The sequence below is a fragment of the Carcharhinus amblyrhynchos genome, chromosome 24, assembly GCF_965287045.1.
Source record: "Carcharhinus amblyrhynchos chromosome 24, sCarAmb.v2.hapA, whole genome shotgun sequence".
Lineage (NCBI taxonomy): Eukaryota > Metazoa > Chordata > Chondrichthyes > Carcharhiniformes > Carcharhinidae > Carcharhinus > Carcharhinus amblyrhynchos.
In genome coordinates this window covers 17,885,063-17,903,787 of record NC_137347.1, presented here as the reverse complement: position 1 = coordinate 17,903,787, position 18,725 = coordinate 17,885,063, and the positions used below count along the sequence as shown (strand labels likewise).

General features: G+C 42.6%; 1 long non-coding RNA gene across 1 annotated transcript; it reads left to right on the top strand.

Annotated features, from left to right (window-relative positions):
* Positions 1–406: 406 nt before the first annotated feature.
* Positions 407–18,293, top strand: LOC145358017 (uncharacterized). Its single transcript, XR_013889413.1, has 4 exons — positions 407–493; positions 957–996; positions 10,424–10,473; positions 18,049–18,293. It is a non-coding gene; the product is annotated as an uncharacterized LOC145358017 (long non-coding RNA).
* Positions 18,294–18,725: the final 432 nt, after the last annotated feature.

Sequence of the window (18,725 nt, the reverse complement as noted above, 5' to 3'; positions counted from 1 at the left end):
TTTAAAGAGATCAAAGGATAAACCATGGGAGGCCAGTGTTTAGGATGTTTTATGTGGCAGAATGGAGCCCATTGAACTGACTGGGCCTCAGACAAAAGTGAGTCAGGATTAGTCACTCCATTGGGTGCAGTGAACAAAGTGCCAGAGTATTTTCACCAGTTACTTTGTCTTTGACAAGATAGGGTGGGATTTTGAGCCCACATTTACCATTCGCAGGAAAGGCAGCGCGGGCTCAAAGTATGATGCTCACTGGCGAGATCGTGTTTTCCAAATTTGAGCTAACGTCACCAGCAGAGTTATGTGGAACATTCCAGGGAAGGGCAGGAACCCAATCTGAATAGATCAACATATCATTAGCGAGCACTCATGCCGGATATCGAGTCCGTATTGAATATTCAGCTGGCACCAGCCTGATGTCACATTGGCACCATTTACAACAGCTCTACAAAAAAGTGTGAACCTGGCTCTGTCACTTCTGAGGCAGATATTGGAGGTGAGCACTCATTCCTTTTTTCCTTGCAAGAACTGACTTTGCAAAATTCTGGTAAGATCACCCCCACTGTGTAACATAGAGCTACGTAAAGATCTGTAAAGAGGTGATCTTTTTAAAGATTGCCATCACCTACTAATGTTGTTTGTCGTTTTGGGGTGGCAGGCACAGGGGGGCTGAGAGGCAGAAGGCAAATGTGTAATTCTTTGAGACTAGCTGAAATGTTACAACTCCTGGCTTCACCCATTTATGAACATTCAAAATATTGCAACATTAACAGATTTGCCTTGGTCATTTCTCTGTAAGTTGAATGGTTGGCTCCAATTCTGAGAATTGTTATGAGTTGAGTCACTGTCTTAAAAACAAACAGTGGCTGTTAGCTTAAGAAAGTTCAGTTTCTTCAGCTATTCAGTTCTTTACAAGAAATGTTCATATGATTTAGCCTGAATTTCTTCCCATTTTACAGAATCAGCAAAATGCCAGGAGTTCTTGAAGAAATATTACAAGTAGGTGATAATGAATGTGACATTCCTGTTCCTCATTTTACCGAGGAGTTGGCATATTTTGTCTCCTTAGATATCATGATACTTCTCATCTGTGTCTGATACTGCTGGCAAACTTCCCAAGCCACTCTAGCTCCCTTGGTAGTGATGCATGTGGTAAATATGTACGTAGCAGCATTTATAAAGAACCTTTAACGTTGAAAAAATACTTAACAGACATAAAAGAAAATTGGACATTGATACAAACAAGGAGTGATTAAGAGGAGAAAGCAGAAGCTTGGTCAATTGGCATGTCCAAAGATGTGTAGGTTTGGTTGATTGGCTGTGCTAAATTGCCCCTTAGTTTCAGACGATCTAGCAGGGTAAATACGTGGGGTTACAAGGGTAGGGTCTGAGTGCGATTGTTGTCAGTACAGGCTCGACAGGCCAAATGGCTTTGATTTGATTTATTATTGTCACATGCATTAACACAGTGAAAAGTATTGTTTGTGCGCCATACAGACTGGCCTCCTTCTGCACGGATCCTAATTCTTGAGCTGCTACAGGCTGTATGGTGAAGGTGCTCACAGAGCTTTTTGGGAGAGAATTCCAGGATGGTGACCTAGAAACAATGAAGGAAAGGCGATATCTTTCCAAGCCAGGACGGTGGTGGTGGTGGGCGGGGAGATGTAGAGGAGTGGGGATGTGTGACTTGGAAGGGAACTTGCAGGCAGTAGTGTTCCCATGCAGCATAGCCCTTGTTCTTCTAGGTGGTATATATCCCATTTTTTAAAGATGCTGCCAAAAGGCGACTTGGTGAGTAGCTGACAGTTCATCTTGTGTATAACACACTCTAATGTCACTGCACATTGGCAGTGGAGGGAATGGATACTTAAAGTGGTGCATGCAGTGCCAATCGAGTGGCTGCCTTGTCCTGGATGATGCCAAACTTCGTGGGCAGGATCTTCCTGCCACGCTTGCCCCAAGGCTGGAAAACCCCGCTCAAGATTAATGTCTGTGTCCTACCTGCTACAATTCCCTTGGTGAGCGGGATGAGAAAATTCCATCCCTTGAGTTTAAATTACATGTATATTAAAATTGTCAGTAAAAAAATGAGCTGTCCTTTGTAATGCTATTGACTACAGTGTACACTTTGCAATGGTCTATATAAACTGTCAGAAGAATGTATTGCTGTTGGAAACAAACCATTCCATTGGTGCTGTAACTGATTGAGAACGGCACAGCGTCTAACACACACAAGTTGTGTGTTAGAAGTCAAATTCAAACCATACATTTTCTCTGCTTGTTAAAGAGATGTGGCTATATTTCCATAAATAAACAAGGCTAACCAGATGAGAGGGCAGAGTCATGGAAATATTCTTATCATATTTGGGCGGATTCAGTGTGTTTGCATGGAAAATACATTTCACTGAAATGCATCCTTTGTCAAACAAGTCGTTGCCATCCAGAGGATTATCATTTCCTTTCAGAACATTTGCTCACCTCCCTGTAAATGCAATTCCAACAGTGATCACCGGAGCAGCAAGTCTGCTTTCTTCTGCTTCTCCTCTTTAATCCATGAGGGCGACATGGTGGCACAATGGTTAGCACTGCTGCCTCATGGCACCAAAGACCTGAATTCGATACCCTGTTTGGGTCACTGTCTGTGTGGAGTCTGCATGTTCTCCCTGTGGGTTCCCTCCGGGTACTCCAGTATCCTCCCACAGTTCAAGAGACGCGCTGGTCAAATGCATTGGCCATGCTAAATTCTCCCTCAGTGTACCCATACTGGTGCAGTAATGTGACATCTAGGGGATTGTCACAGTAACTTAAGAACATAAGAACATAAGAAATAGGAGCAGGAGTAGGCCAACTAGCCCTTCGAGCCTGCCCCGCCATTCAATAAGATCATGGCTGATCTGTCGTGGCTCAGTTCCACATTCCCGCCCTCTCCCCATAACCCTTAATCCCCTCTCTTATCAAAAACCCATCAACCCGCGTCTTAAAAATATTTAGCGAGGTAGCCTCTACCACTTCAACGGGCAGAGAATTCCAGAGATTCACCACCCTTTGAGTGAAGAAGTTCCTCCTCAACTCCGTTCTAAACCGCCCCCCCTTTATCTTGAGGCTGTGCCCCCTAGTCCTACTATCCTTTCTGAGCGGGAAGAGTCTCTCCACCTCTATCCTATCCATCCCATTCATCATCTTATACGTCTCAATGAGATCTCCCCTCATTCTTCTTACTTCATTGCAGTGTTAATGTAAGCCTACTTGTGACGCTAATAAATAAACTTCAACACTTCAAAAATGTTGTGGACACTGAAGCCAATTGTAATACCATAGGCATTGTCCCAGAAAAGACCAGCTAGCTCTGTGTGGGCAAACTTGTGAGTCTGGGATAATCTGGCCCATGGTGCTTAGTCCCAAACTTGATGATGTTTTACCAACTAAATCGTTAGATTAAACAGAAAAATGCTCCAGTAAATCGTATCTTAATACACTGGATGAGGAATTGAAATCTAGAAGCAATACCTGAAGGGTTAACATTCAACATTACACAAAATATTTTTCAACAGATGGGTCTATTAACACAAATCAGGCAAGTTGGCTGGAAGGGGATATGGTGCAAGTGTTTACAACCAACACAGTGGACTCCCCGAGTTACAACTGTTACTTTGCCCAGGGCTGTTTAATTGCAGGTACTAAGCCATTGTCAAACACTGGTTACTCATTCAATATTGAGCAATGGCTGTTTAATCTCGTGTATTTTTGAGAGATGCAATCGTCAACTTTTTAAAAATGTACAGGTGATTCAGTGGCACAGGGATACATAAAAGATCATGCCTTAACCTGTGGTACTGGGTTTGGCTGAGAGCTGTGTAAGATTTTTAAGACGGCGACCGGGCCTATTCCGAGGTATTTGAGTTACACTGAATGGCATATACAGCTTAGGATAATGTCAGTTTTATAGCTGGGACTTTTAAAAGCATTCCAATTTTTTCCACTGAGGTGGGGAGTTTGAGTCAGGAAATTTCCTCACTCGGCAGGCCCAGCTCCATGGAAACAAATCCTGCGTGCATGATTTTTCACTCAGAAGGGGGTTAGGTGGCCAAGGAAGTGGCAAGTGCTGAGCTGGGCTGATCAGGAGGCCCATTTACCTCAGACTTTGGCCCAGTTGTACAAATGGTAATTATGTCCTCTAGCCCTCACCCTTCACCCCACCACCCTCTTCCCCATGCGCCTCAATAGTCATTTACCCAGTACCCACTTTCGACAGACTCAGATAAAAAATAAACTTCCGACAATCTAAGGCAGCTCACATTTGATCCTGAAAAGAAATCCTTTCATCCATAAAACCCACTCAAAAAAGAAATGTAAATCTCTCAAGAAGTCATTCTAGTATATAAAAAAAAAATTGACAAGCTTTTATTCGCTCACTGCATCAGAGGCAGCTAATCCTTCTATCACTTCATAACACTGTCATCACAACTTTAACTTACTCCCCTGCTGAGATAAGTGGTTTTGAAGCTTATGAAACTCAGCCAGGCATTGTTAAAGGGCTCAGTTGTAACAACAGCCTCCGGGAAATGTCAACAATGAAGCCTATTGGAAGTGTGGGAACAGGTGGTTTATGTTTTTCTAAACATAAACATCAGAAGACATGTCAATCAATCCTCCCAGGAACAAAGGAAGGGCAAAGAAAATTACAAAACAGGAACAGACTTGGCCTTCCAAGTCTGCATCATGCTGCCCATCTGAACTAAAATTCCCTACCCTTCTGAGGACCATATCCCTCAATTTCCATCTATTCATGTATTTGTCAGATGCCACTTAAAAGTTTCCTTTTGCAACTAGGCCTTCACTATAAGCATTAGCCTGTTTTTATTTTCATTTTTAAAAGATCATGACAGTTAAACAAACATTACCTTCCCTTAAAGATTGATTATGCCTCGTACGTATATTTGTGACTCCCACACTGCAAGTTAAGTTCTTTGGAAAAGTGAAAATAGGTTCTATTTAATTCAGCACTAATTTCAAACGGTTGTGTGAGATTCATGCATGGCGCCCTTTCCCTTGTTGGTAAAATGGGGACAGGATTTCTGCATCTGTGTCCTGTCCATCATTTGGGTCTGGTGACATATTAACATTTTAAAAATCTCAAGTCTGAACCTAAGCTTCTTCAGACCCCCTCATCTCCAGTTTTAAAGTAACTGGAGATAAAATAGTTCACGTGTTGGGAGAGTGGGTTGCGTGATCAGCCTGGTCCCAAGAGGCAGGTTTAAATGTATCAATGACACTTTGCACCTCTGCTTTTACTCTCTTCCAGCCTTCATGCTGGTTAGACTTTCCAGATGACAGGAAACCCAACAGCTAAAGGGTGGTGATGAGTGCTGCATGGAAGAGATAAGCTTTTACAGCACAGCTTAAGAGTCATAGAATCCTAACAGTACAGAAGGAGGCCATTTGGCCCATTATTTTCTCACCAACTCTTCAACAGAAGATTATACCCAGCCCTATCCCTGCAGCCCCACATATTTACTGTGCTAATCCCCCTCATCTGGGACACTGAGGGGCAATTTAGCATGGCCGATCCACCTAACCTGCACATCTTTGGACTACAGGAGGAAACCGGAGCACCCGAAGGAAATCCACGTGGACACAGGGAGAACATGAAAACTCCACACAGTCACCCCAGGCTGGAATTGAACGAGTCCCTGGTGCTGTGAGGCAGCAGTGCTAATGACTGTGCCACTGTTCCACTCCAACAGCAGCTTGTGGGCCAACAGGAGCAGAACTACTACTTCCCAGCCCAGCAAAGCTAGCCTATTCCATGTCTGTAATTAGATCCCACCTCCCGGATTAGAGCCTGCCCATGAATGGAACCTTTGAGATCACCCTCACCTCACCTTCCCTCACCACGGCAGGGTGATTATACTCTGACTCAATCACTGACTTCTCCATGCGATTGTTGTCCTTTTGATGATCATTGACCTACCCCATATCTTCCCGATTTCTCCTTGAACCTACCCAACCTTCCAAACCACACTGAGTCCACGAGCCCAACCCCAACTCTGTTAATGATCAGACGGGAGGGGCCAGGAACCTACTCGCTCCTGGGATACAACTTCTTCGGCAGAGTTCCTTGCCCAATAGGGAGCTAAGCCAGTTACTGACGCTGCCTTGGAGGTCTGGAACTTGTTCAAAATCAAAAATCAATGCACAACACGTACCCAAAACCTTTGGCCGACCAGAACTACACCAACACCACACCTGCCACCCCCACCAACCACATACTCCACTGCTGTCCCACCACACCAAATCTCTTGAAAATACCAGACCAGCACAGGAGAGGCAACCAAAGCTAAATGAGCATCCAGACATCCTGATCCACAGGGACGGAAATGATTCTCCATTTTAAAATCTATGTTCAGAGAGAAAGCACAAAAGGTCTATTATTTTATAAACAAGGAATGTTGCATTCACTGCATTATATGGCTTACTATTGATTCAACTCTTGTTGAAATTGAAGTATTTTGATTTCGAACCTGAGTTCTTGGTCTGGCAATATTCTCAGGTTGGATGCAGTGTCTGTGGCAGTACACAATACAGTCCATTAGCTAGAGTGAGAATTCTGTGCTACCATCTTGGTCCTTGCTCAAATTTTCTTCGATATTGTGCAGAAAAATAATCATAGGATCCCTACAGCGCAGGAGGCGGCCATTTGGCCCATCAAGCCTGCACTAACAATAATCCCACCCAGGCCTTACCCCATAACCCATATATTTACCCTGCTAATCTCCCTGACACTAACGGTCAATTTAGCATGGCTAATCCATCTAACCTGCACATCTTTGGAGTGTGGGACGGAGCCAGAGCACCCAAAGGAAACCCACACAGACACAGGGAGGAAGTGAAAACTCAACATAGACAGTGACCTGAGATCGGAGTTGAACCCGGGTCCCTAGCACTGTCAGGCAGCAGAGCTAACCACTATGGATTTCCTAAAAGATCACAATTGCAGAAAGCCTATTTTGAGGGCAAAGTGTCCAGTAGTGTGCCATCCCCTCCACGGCATGCATTAAGTGACACAAGTTTTGTGGGACAATTCAGTTGCTTGTACAAACAGTTTTTTTGACGTGAACATAAGTCGACAATATTGGAAAAATGCCTTAATGGCAACATTGATGTCCCGATGTCTTCTTGAGTACTCAGACTGCATAATATTTATCCAGACTCACATTCTATTTAATGTGTCCTACTCATATAAAGTTATGTTACTATACAAGGCAATGATTTAACTGCCCCTGTCATTAAATATTTACTTTAAATTTTCTACATTGGGCTATTTGGAGCTTTCAGCACTTTGATCAACGTTTGTATAAAGTCCTTTTAGCTTGATGAAACATATCTGATTATAAATTTTAATCTCCAACAATATTTTACTGGGCAATAACTGTCAAAACTAACAAGTGCCCTGAATACATTATTATTGTTGGGACCTCACCAGGAGTCAAGATATCGTACCCTGTTTTACTCTTTAGATTATCTCAGGCCTTTCATCTCTTATCTTGCCTAAGTGGATTGACTTTGTACAAAAGATTTAAGGCGGTGAATTTGAGTTATTAGTCTGTGAATGGCATCAAATGCTGTCCTCATCCAGGTTCACAATGACCAAGGGGTGGATACCTGTCTATTTATTTTCATTCTCTTATCCAGAGGCACTGCAATCAGTCAGAGAATCCCCTACATATCACAGACCAAGGCTGGGATCAGTATGGCTGAACACTACATCATTCATCTCCCAGTGAATTAAAGCCATCTTCTTACAGCTTTGCATCACTTCTTCTTGCCTATTTTTCCAATACTATCAGAGATCTTCCCTAAAACTGTATCTCATCATAACTGACGTGCTCCTCCATTTCAGAACATTTTTTTGTCATTAAGTTTTGGCAACTGAAAAGTTGACATAACGGAACATAAAGTTCAATGTCAAAAGGGGAGCATAATCTTTAAAAAATTGATTTTTTTTCCGTAATGAAGTTTAGGGGAAGTGATGGCCCATTGACATTATCACTAGGGTATTAATCCAGGAACTCAGCTCATGTGCTGGGGACCCAGGCTCAAATCCCGTCACGGCAGCTGGTGGAATTTGAATTCAATTTAAAAATATCTGGAATTAAGAATCTACTGATGACCATGAAACCATTGTCAATTGTCAGGAAAACCCATCTGGTTCACTAATGTCCTTTAGGGAAGGAAATCTGTGATCCTTACTTGGTCTGGCCTACATGTGACTCCAGAGCCACAGCAATGTGGTTGACTCCCAACTGCCCTTGGGCACTCAGGATGGGCAAAAAATGTTGGCCAGCCAGCGACGCCCATGCCCCACGAATGAATTAAAACAAACTTGAGCACATAATCAAGGCTGATACTTCAGTTCTATATTGTGTTAGTGGTCTGTGTATTTAATCTCATCAGCTGATCAAACATGTATTGAATGATTTAAAAAGAGCTTTTGAAAGACAAGCAAAAGACACTGATGGCTGCCACAAATCACTTGATGTCTGGTAATATCAAAGTTGACCAGTTTACTGGATAGTTCCAATGCAGAATAGAATTCAGACATGCCCAGATATTCTCATGGAATTTCACAACTGCTGGTTCAAGGAACTACCTCAATAGGATTTGCTGAAATTGTACTAGAACTTTGCATTTCTATTAAGCAGAAACAGTGAGTCTACCAGGACAATAACTATATGGAAAGGTATTATTTCCCCCATAATGAATCACTCAAAATCATGGCTGGGACATTGTGGCCCATTGGCCCCATGGTCTACAGTCAGGTCAGACATCAAATACCATCTCAAATCATTATGTGGAGGGAGGTCATGTGACTAGAATACCCAGCTTTTAAATCTCTTAATGCAGCACTCAAGCTGCTATAAGAGCAGTCTGGGAAAAAAAAAATCTGCCAAGGGGGTGGCAATTCTCTCCCTCTTTCTCTCAAGTCCAAGATCCTATCGCTTTTTCAGTTTAAATTCTGGAACATTTTTATATCTTAACGTATCAAAACAAAATCCTTTTTGGTTGAAATGCAGGAAGGCCTGCCATAGTAGTAATTTTGCAATCAGCCTCATGCCTCATCACAGCAACACCACAAACGAGCCATAACACATGGTGCTCAGCAATGACACCGTAATACAGCATCCCTGTCAGCTCCTTCTGTTCTCCAACTCCTATTTGGGGAAGGTGCTGCCCCACACCCCCACCCGCTGGAAGACTGATATGGAACCTCTCCTATGATTAAGTGGGCCTGGCCACCATGGTTCCCATAGCAACAGGCTGCATTTAATCCAGCCCCCAATCAACATTCCTCATCTCACCCTGTGTTGAGTCATTTCTCTTCACCCAACAAACATTTATTTTTAATATGTTGTCAGCGTGCCATTGTCCCGATGGTCTTTATTCCAGCTGTGATCAATCAACTTGGTGCAAATCAGGAACTGAAACCTGAACCTTCTCATCCCTCCTGATTATTGTTACATCAGGTGGCATATTTACCCACCAGGCCAAGGAACTGCCAATGGTTCAAACTTATTGAATCTATATTCATTTAAGCTGCAGAGTTCTTTAAAATGTCCCCCCCCCCCGGCCCCTTATATTGAGTGGGCTATACCAGGTGGGATGTCTCAGAGTTGCTTACTGTACATTTCCAGTATGTGGATGTCATTTCCCATTGCCACATTTGTTTATTGCACTGCACAACACTCAGTTGGTTCCGATAGGTGGAAAGTGATGTAACACAAGTACAACAGCAATGGTATTCTACAGAATTGTAGGATCTGGCAGGCAGCTGTCTGAAAGACATTTGCTCATTCCCAGACAAAACAATATCCGATTTAGAGAACATTACACTGAGGCTGCACAATGAGGTTAGCAGTTGACCAAAAAAAATAAACCACAAGTAATGATGGATGTGGTACTCTTGCACCTGAGGGCAGATGGTGTGTTAAAGAGAGAAGAAATTTGCAAATGCAAAGCGTGAATGAGAAAAGTCATTCAGCTCGTTGGTTTTATTTCTTCCAGAATCATAGAATCCAGACAATGCAGAAGGGGGCCATTTGGCCCATCAAGCCTATGCTAACAACAATCCACCCCAGCAATAGGAACACCCACTGGGCACCACAGGGGCTGGGGTGCATTATAGACCCCAACATTTTGATTTAATGTTTTAAGTTTCCTTTAGACTTTGGTTTTGTTCAGACCATTCCCCCCTTTGTTTTTGGGGGGCTGCCCCTTTTAATTTGTCCTCAAGTTAATTTGAGTTTGTTTACTTGTTTGGTGCCTTAAAAGAGGCCCCCAGCAATAGGAATGATCCTATATTTGCTCCATCGTAGCAGCCAATTATTTCCTTTCGCCATGTTCTCTTATCTGTATTCTTCTACTCCAGAATTGATTCCATGTCCAAGTCTAAGTCTACAAGAGGAGAAATATCTTGAGGTTTGTCTTAAATTTTACTAGCACAAGTCTATTTTCTTGTATCCAATTCCTGCAAAGCAATTCAATGTAGCCTATTGGATTTCTTTCTTTTTTCACAAAGTACAAAGGACTAGGGAATTGATCAAGTGCCATTCACAAACTTCATAGCCAGTGGAGTGCTTTTGAAGTGTAGTCACTATTTCTACACTTTACCTATCTGGCTTATCCCAAGGATTAGTCTTGAGTGTCTAATTCCCTAAACATATGTTGACAGAGAATGAATCTGCTGCTTGCCTGTACCTTAAAACAGGTTTATTTCCAAGACACCAAGTAAAGTAACAAACTCTCCCAGCTCATTCTCTCCTCAGTCTTCCAGCTGTCCCCCTTTGTAGTCTTTTTGGTAAAAGACATGTGCCAAATCAACAAATTAAGGGGCTGCCTCTTAAGTTGTTCCTTAAAGAGATACTGCATCAAAATGAAGAGATCTCAAAAGGAAATTTCCAACATCAAACCAAAATGTCATTAAAGTGGTCAACAATACACCCCAACCAGTGCAGTACCACCAAGAAAAGAAGGCCCATGGCCTGTTCCCATTTATACTCTTCTGGGTGTAATCAGTTAAACAAAAAAAATCAAACAAATTAGAAGAAGAGCACCTTAAAGAGGTATTGCATCAAACAAAAACAAATCACAAAGGAAGCTGAAATCAAAATGTGACAAAAGGGGTCAACAAAACACCCCAGTCACTGTGGTTCCCATCAGCCATGGTCAGCCTTCAATAGTGGTGGCAAAAACTACATGCTCCCTCTCCCAGAGCATCCAACTGCAAATATAACCACAGTATACCCCCATTTATGCTCTACTGAGCTTTAAGAAAGTCCCCATTTATACTATTTTAGTTGAACTAATTAAATTCAATTAAGCAGACTAACGGAAGAGTCAAAAGAGCAGTCTGTTAAAGGGATACCATATCAAACAAAAACAACTGGAAAAGGAAACTTAAAACATTATACCAAAATGTGACTAAAAGAGTCTACATGGTTCTCAGAGGTATGAAAGGCCTCGATAGTGCTGGAAAACACTGTGTCACCATTTATATACTATTTTATAACTTAAATTAAATAAAATAAGGGACAAATTAAAAGTTAATTCCTTTAAAGAGATACCACATCAAACAAAAACAAATTGTAAAAGAAACTTAAAAAAATTAAACCAAACTGATTAACAGGGTCAATAAAACACCACAGTCCCCATGGTGCCCACTGGGTATAGAATGCCTCAATGGTGCCAGCACCACCAGGTCCCTATTTACAGGTGGGCCAATACCCTCACCTGTTTAACAATGCAGTTGCTTTAACAATGTCATTACCATTTAGCAAAGCAGTTGCCATTGGCCCTTAACAATGTGATTAATGAGACATTGGTGCCTTCCCTCAATAAAACAGTAGCAACTAATGGCAGTATACACTAACTAAAGATGGGAATGTGTCTTTGTCCTAATCTGCTCAGTCTGTGATTTGGGCAGCATGATTTGCCTCACAGCACTAGGGACCTGGGTTCAATTCCTGGCTTGGGTCACTGTCTGTGCGGAGTCTGCATGCTTTCTCTGTGTCTGTGTGGGTTTCCTCTCACAGTCCAAAAACACGCTGGTTAGATGAGTTGGCCACGCTAAATTGTCCCTCAGTGTACTGAACAGGCGATGGAGTGTAGCAACTAGGGGATTTTCACAGTATCTTCATTGCAGTGTTAATGTAAGCCTAATTGTGACACTAATAAATAAACTTGGTCCTCAGGAGAGATTCTCTAAATTTGTTATCCCAGGACAAGAGGGATAAACTGTTTCCCTTTCATTATTCAACCCTCTCAGTTATTGTAACAAGATTAATTGTTTGTATAGACCTCTGCCCAGCCCTATATATACATATATGTTTTAAAAGAATTTTAAATTTAACCAGACTTTCTTGAGTAAAAGTTCGAGTAAGTTAATTAGCTACTAAATACAAGAAAAATGATAAAGTCCATGTGTTTACATCCATACAGATTAGAAATGCGAATTGAGTCCAAAAGTAAGGAAGTAAAAAAATGTACAACTCAGAATGGAAATTTCCCATCCCACCCACCGTGTGAAACGTAACGGGTGGGACAGGACTATGCAAACATCTGTTGACTTCGGGCAGGATTTTCTGGTCTTGGGGTGAGCATGACCAGGAAATCTTGCCCTCAGTCTCTGATTTGTCCACAGAGAATCATCTCTATGTCCATAGATGGTGGAACATTGTGGACTGCTGCAATTCATGATTCCAGTAGCACGGACTTCAGCAGGTGAATAGTTGGATTTGAGATTCCAGCTTTCTACAGTTTAGCTGAGAAGCTGTTCAGCTTTGTTTTCAGCTGTGGCTTCACTGCCTTGTCTTGCTTCAGAGAGTTAACTGGAAAAGCTTTTGCAGTTTCCTCTTGTGTACCACATGCTGACACACCTAGCAGTGGTGATTAAGTTTTGCAGCTGACTTTTATCCCTGAACTTGTGTATATTCCTGGAAGGCGAGAATCCACAAACCTGTCTGACATACTGCTCATATGATAACATTCCTACTGAGATGATAATCAGTTCCCATTATCTCCACAAGAGATGGCAGTTAGTTTCTGAATGGTTTCTGTGTTTTTGACATGTACTTGTCTGGAAACAGTGTGTGATTCCATTATCTCTCTCTTAATATCACCCACCAGCAATTCAGCCAATAACTGAACTTATATCCTCAGCCATCCTTGGCTTGTATGTGTTTTTTGAAACCACAGGTCTTATTAGAAAGCTTAGTGTCTCTATACATAATTCAGGGTTTTCCTCCATCATCATGATGCTTCCTTAAAAATTAAATAATTTTAACAAGTTAAAACTTCTCGATTATTACTTTTGCACCTTAAAAAAAACAAGTTCACTTTGAATAGCACCATACATGCAATGAGTGGAAACTCATTGGTGGTATCTTGCCCAAATTTGTCAGAGTGTCAGTTTCAGAGAGAAAACCAATGAGTATCTCACCAGCTGCACAGCCGAGTTTTCTCTCCAGATTTTCTGACACTGTACACAGGGAATCTGAGGGCGCAGTTTGTGCCATCACCCTGAGGGGGTGGGGTGGGGGGGTGGTGATGTTGCCGGGGGGGCAGGGGGTTGGTGGGGGACAGGGTGGTTGGGAAACGACACTGCCTTACAGAACCAGCAATGCCAGCTCCACAGAGATCTGGGCTTTAAAGGGTGTCCCGATCTGCAGTAAAAAGAATACCACACCTCATCACACAGGTATCGGGTCCCTGGCACTGCCAGGTTGACACTTGAGCAGTGCCAGGTGGACTGTGCCAGGGCAGTGTCGAGGCATGTCCCTCTTCCTGCCCCCCAGAGGCTATGCTGATTTTTATGCCCCTAGCATGCTCCCCCCTCGACAGCTTCAAGTTTTGCCAAAGCTGTTGTAATGTTCAGTGAGGAGAGAACATATTGTGGGCAAGTCCTATAATGAGATTTAACTTTATTAAAATCAATTGGCGCGAACCTTATTAAATCAGTGGTGAGGGTTGTGGAAAAAAGAGAAATGGGATCTCACCAGGAAGAATCACGTTTCCCCATTCTGGCAACATTTTGGACCTGCATCACTGTTCACACTGATAGTTAATATGGACCCAAAATCATCCCCTCTGCGTTCATTATTCTGATTTGGAGACCTCATCAATTTATAGGGGGGGGATGCGTCCAGCATAGTGTTCTTTATTGAACCAGTTTTGTTGTCAAACTGCTTCTCATGAAGCTTAACTACAGGCAACTGAAAACTGAGGAGCCATTGGCACAGTGGTTAGTGCTGCTGCCTCACAATGTCAGGGACCTGGGTTCAATTCCAAGCTTATCTGGGTGGAGTTTGCACATTCTTCCTGTGTCTGTGCGGGTTCCCTTTGGGTACTCCGGTTTGTTCCCACAGTCCATAGATGTGCAAGTTAGGTTGATTGGCCATGCTAACTTGCCCCTTCGTGCTCTGGAATGTGCAGATTAGAGAGATTAGCTGGGTAAACGTGTAGGGTTGTAGAGATAGGGTTTGGGTTGGGATTGCTGTCGGTGCAGACTTGATGGGCCAAGAGGTCTCCTTCTGCACTCTAGGGATTTTATGGATGCTATGGAAAATAGCTTCAACTCATTCACTCAGGTATGATAGCTATAGGATGTTTTGGATTTAAATATCACATCCACTCCTATCCCCAACGGATAAATGCTTCTCTATGCCGTCAGGAACAAAAACTCTCAGGGATATTTTTTCCTTCAATTCAAGGAAGGCTGAGGCCAACTGCGTTGCTGCTTATGCCAGCCCAACTTAAATAACCTAACTCAAAACAGACCTGGGATTAAATGGCCTGATCACTTTTGGCACCAAATACACTGAGCATTGCCTATACCTACCGAGCGAACAGAGGAGCCCAACTTTGTTTAATTCCACAAAAGAATTTACTCTTAAAGTGTTAAAGTGCAGTAAAATCCCACATGTTAAAGTTACACAGTAGTGATATAAACAAGTGTTTTATTGATATCATAAAGCAAAGTGAAGGAAAGCACATTTCCCATTAACAGATGCACCATATAATATATTTATTGGGTACTCAGTGTATTGAGTAACCTGACCCCTTGTATAAAATCATAACATTTGATTGTTTCCAACTTATGCATTCTTTCCTTCTTCTTCTCGCCTGCAGTCATCAATTCCAAATAGGATATAGTTTCATGGTGCCTCATTAATACTTTTTATCACGAGTGAGTCTAGATATTGAGTATTGTCAGACAATTTATCCCGATGGGTTATATGATCAAACTGAACCCTACCTTTAATTGATGTGCCAATCTTGAGCAGAGATCTAGTTTCATTATCTTTTTCTTTCTTCCATCTTCTGCCTTTGAGAAGTTTCGGCTCATCCAAAGCTCATGTCCTACCCTACACAAAGTCCCGGTCTCTCTTGGCTCTGCGTCAACTGATGCCTTGATTTTAAAATGCCCTCTCTTGCACTCCTAGTGGCCTCCCTCAGTTCTTACTTCTGTCGGAACCTCAAACCCTAACATCGCCTGAGAATGTGTTCCTCCAGTTCTAACCTCTTCTCCATTCCCCAACTTCTTTATCCAACATTGGCGGCTACGCTTTCCAGTGTATGGACATTACGTTCTGGAACTCTTTCCTTTAAATTCTGCCTCTCCACTTTTCTGTCCATTAACATCCTCCTTTAAATATTAACTCTTTAAGTAAGCTTTGGATTCCCAATCTGAATAGCTCCTACTTGGGCTTGTTATCAATCTTTGTCTGGTTCTTCTCCTGCAATACATTTGGGAAGGGGAGTGGTGCAGGAACAGGGGGTGGGTTAGTGTTTCTTATGTTAAGGGAAATATGTAAGTGCCAGTCATCATTGTTGTTTAGCTGGGACCATTAAACATCACCCTCAGAAGGGAGCATTTTACATAGCACAGACCATGAATCGAACTCAGGGCATTTGCATTCCTCATTTACACAATGATGTTAGCAACTCAAGTGTCAAAGTTGTGATTTTCATAGAATCATAGAATCCTTATAGTGCAGAAGGAGGCCATTTGGCCAATTGAGTCTGCACTGACCATAATCCCATCCAACCCGTATCCCAGTAGCCTACGTATTTACCCTGCTGGTCACGCTGAGGGGCAATTTGGCATGGCCAATCAACCTGACCTGCACATCTTTAGAATGTGGGGGGAAACTGGAGCACCTGGAGGAAACCTTCACAGACATGAGGAGAATGTACACACTTCACACAGACAGTGACTCAAACTGGGAATCTAACCCAGGTCCCTGGCATTGTAAGGCAGCAGTGCTAACCACTGTGCCAATGTGCTGCCCATTTTCTTAGTCTTTTTTTTAAAACTTCTCTTTAGAAACTCAGGATGTGGGTGCACAGCCCCCTTTCAAGATTTTACCTTTGCTCCTCTGTCAGAATATTCTGGGAGGTATATGAGAATAACCTGCTTTGACTCAATCAGAAATAATTCCAGAAACTAACTCAGCAATTGTGAGCACACCGTTTACATTGCGGCATTCCTTTGAGTACAACGTGTTGATCTACCAATGCACTCAGTTACCCCAAGCAAACCCAGTGCCACACAAGACCATTTTATTTGCAAAGCCTTCAGTTCTGATGCAATTCCCTTTGCAAGCAGCCTCACTAAGGGGCCATAAAGCAGAAAGCATAAAAAATTGCTTGGCTCTGTGACCTAGAATCTTTGCCAGGATATAAATCCACATGCAGCAGTGTTGTAGGTTGTAACAAATATCACACAATGAAATATATTGAGTAACGCTCAAGTTCTATTTTCATTCGTGCTGTAGGTTAGCACTGGTTGTGAAGCAGCAGATGATTCATGCCACTGTAACTATGCAATGGAAGGTGTTATTTTACCCTGGCATTTTTCTGTGAACCACAGTTTTAAACATTTTGCCAATCATACTCTAATTCACTTCACATGTTGAAAGTCATTTTAACATTCGGCAATCTGTTAAAACAGGCCAAATGACTGCCCACTATATGCCGCTTTTAACTTCCTGTGACTTTGACAGCACGTTGGCACAATAGTTAGCACTGCTGCCTCACAGCGCCAGGGACCCGGGTTTAAAGTTAATTTATCAGTCACAAGATACTGTGAAAATCCCCTAGTCATCATGCTCTGGCACCTGTTCGGGTACACTGAGGAAGAATTTAGCCTGGCCAATGCACCTACCCAGCATGTCTTTTGGACTGTGGGAGGAAACCAGGGCACTGGGAGGAAACCCGCACAGACACAGAGAGAATGTGCAAACTCCACATGGATAGTGACCCAAGCTGGGAATTGAACCTGGATCCCTAGCGCTGTGAGGCAACAGTGCTAACCACTGTGCCACTGGGCCTTGGATGATTGTTTTGTATGGAATTTGCATGTTGTTGCTGTGTCTGCGTAGGTTTCCCCTGGATGCTCTGGTTTCCTCCCATAATCCAAACAGGTACGGTTAGGTGGATTAGCCACACTAAATTGTTCCCTTGTGTCCAAAGATGTGTAGGCTAGGTGGATTGGCCATGGTAAATATGTGGGGTTACGAGGTGAGTAAGATGCTGCTCTTACTCAGAGAGTTGGTGCAAGCTTGATGGGTCAAATGGTCTCCTTCTGCACTGTATGATTCCAATCTGTGCTGAGTTCCTGTAGTCAGCTCAGGTCGGAGAAGAGACACCACAATTAGTTTCAGAAGCCTGGGTTATGGAAAGGAAGAAAGAGTTTACCAGGAACCTTGCTCCTGATTGTTATTCAGTTAGCAGAAGGTGCACGTCTGTGGAGCATGTGTGTGTACTAGATTTGGAACCACTAACATGTAACTCAGACCTGAAAAAAAACCTACTTGAGCAAGGTATCTGAGGGTTTCTGGTATCTGAAACTGCAACCCAACACAAGTCACTAACTTCGTGAGAGAATGGGAACAAAACTGTGGAAACTTCTATTAAACCTGCACCACATACAGGAGATGAGTCTTATGGTACAATGGGTAATGTCCTAACTTCCTGGTTTGCTTCTCATCCTAGGACTTGATGGCTAAGAAAAATGCATTCAGGGTGCAGTCAAAAAGGTAGAGAACATCAACCTGCAAAATCCTTCCAACAAGCTAATGGCAGGCGGTGAGAGCAGGAAGTGCTCCCTCTCAAGCTATGAGCCTCTGGCAATGGGTTAGCGACTTGTCCCAGAAAGAACTTATTATGCAAACAGATAAAAGTCTCCCTTGTGCACCACTAGGTGTGGGAAGTGAAACAACAAACAAAATGCAGGAGAAAACAAGCAAATTATTTATAGCTATAAAATGCACAGTAACTCTTCCTGCCCCAGAGCAACAATGATGTGGGTATGCCGGCGTTGGACTGGCGTAAACACAGTAAAAAGTCTGACAACACCAGGTTTTAGTCCAACCTATTTATTTGATAATATTCTCACAAGCTTTCGAGGGGACAGCCTCTTTCGAGGCTGTCCCCTCGAAAGCTTGTGAGAATATTAGCAAATAAATAGGTTGGACTAAAACCTGGTGTTGTCAGACTTTTTCCAGAGCAACAATCACAGGCTGGCCAGTAAATTGCAATTTGGTTTTAGTAACTGGGAGCCATATTTTCATCTGTTTCAAGTTTTAAAATGTATTTATTAGTGCCACAAGTAAGCTTACATTAACACTGCAATGAAGTTACTGAGAAAATCCCTTAGTTGCCAAACTCTG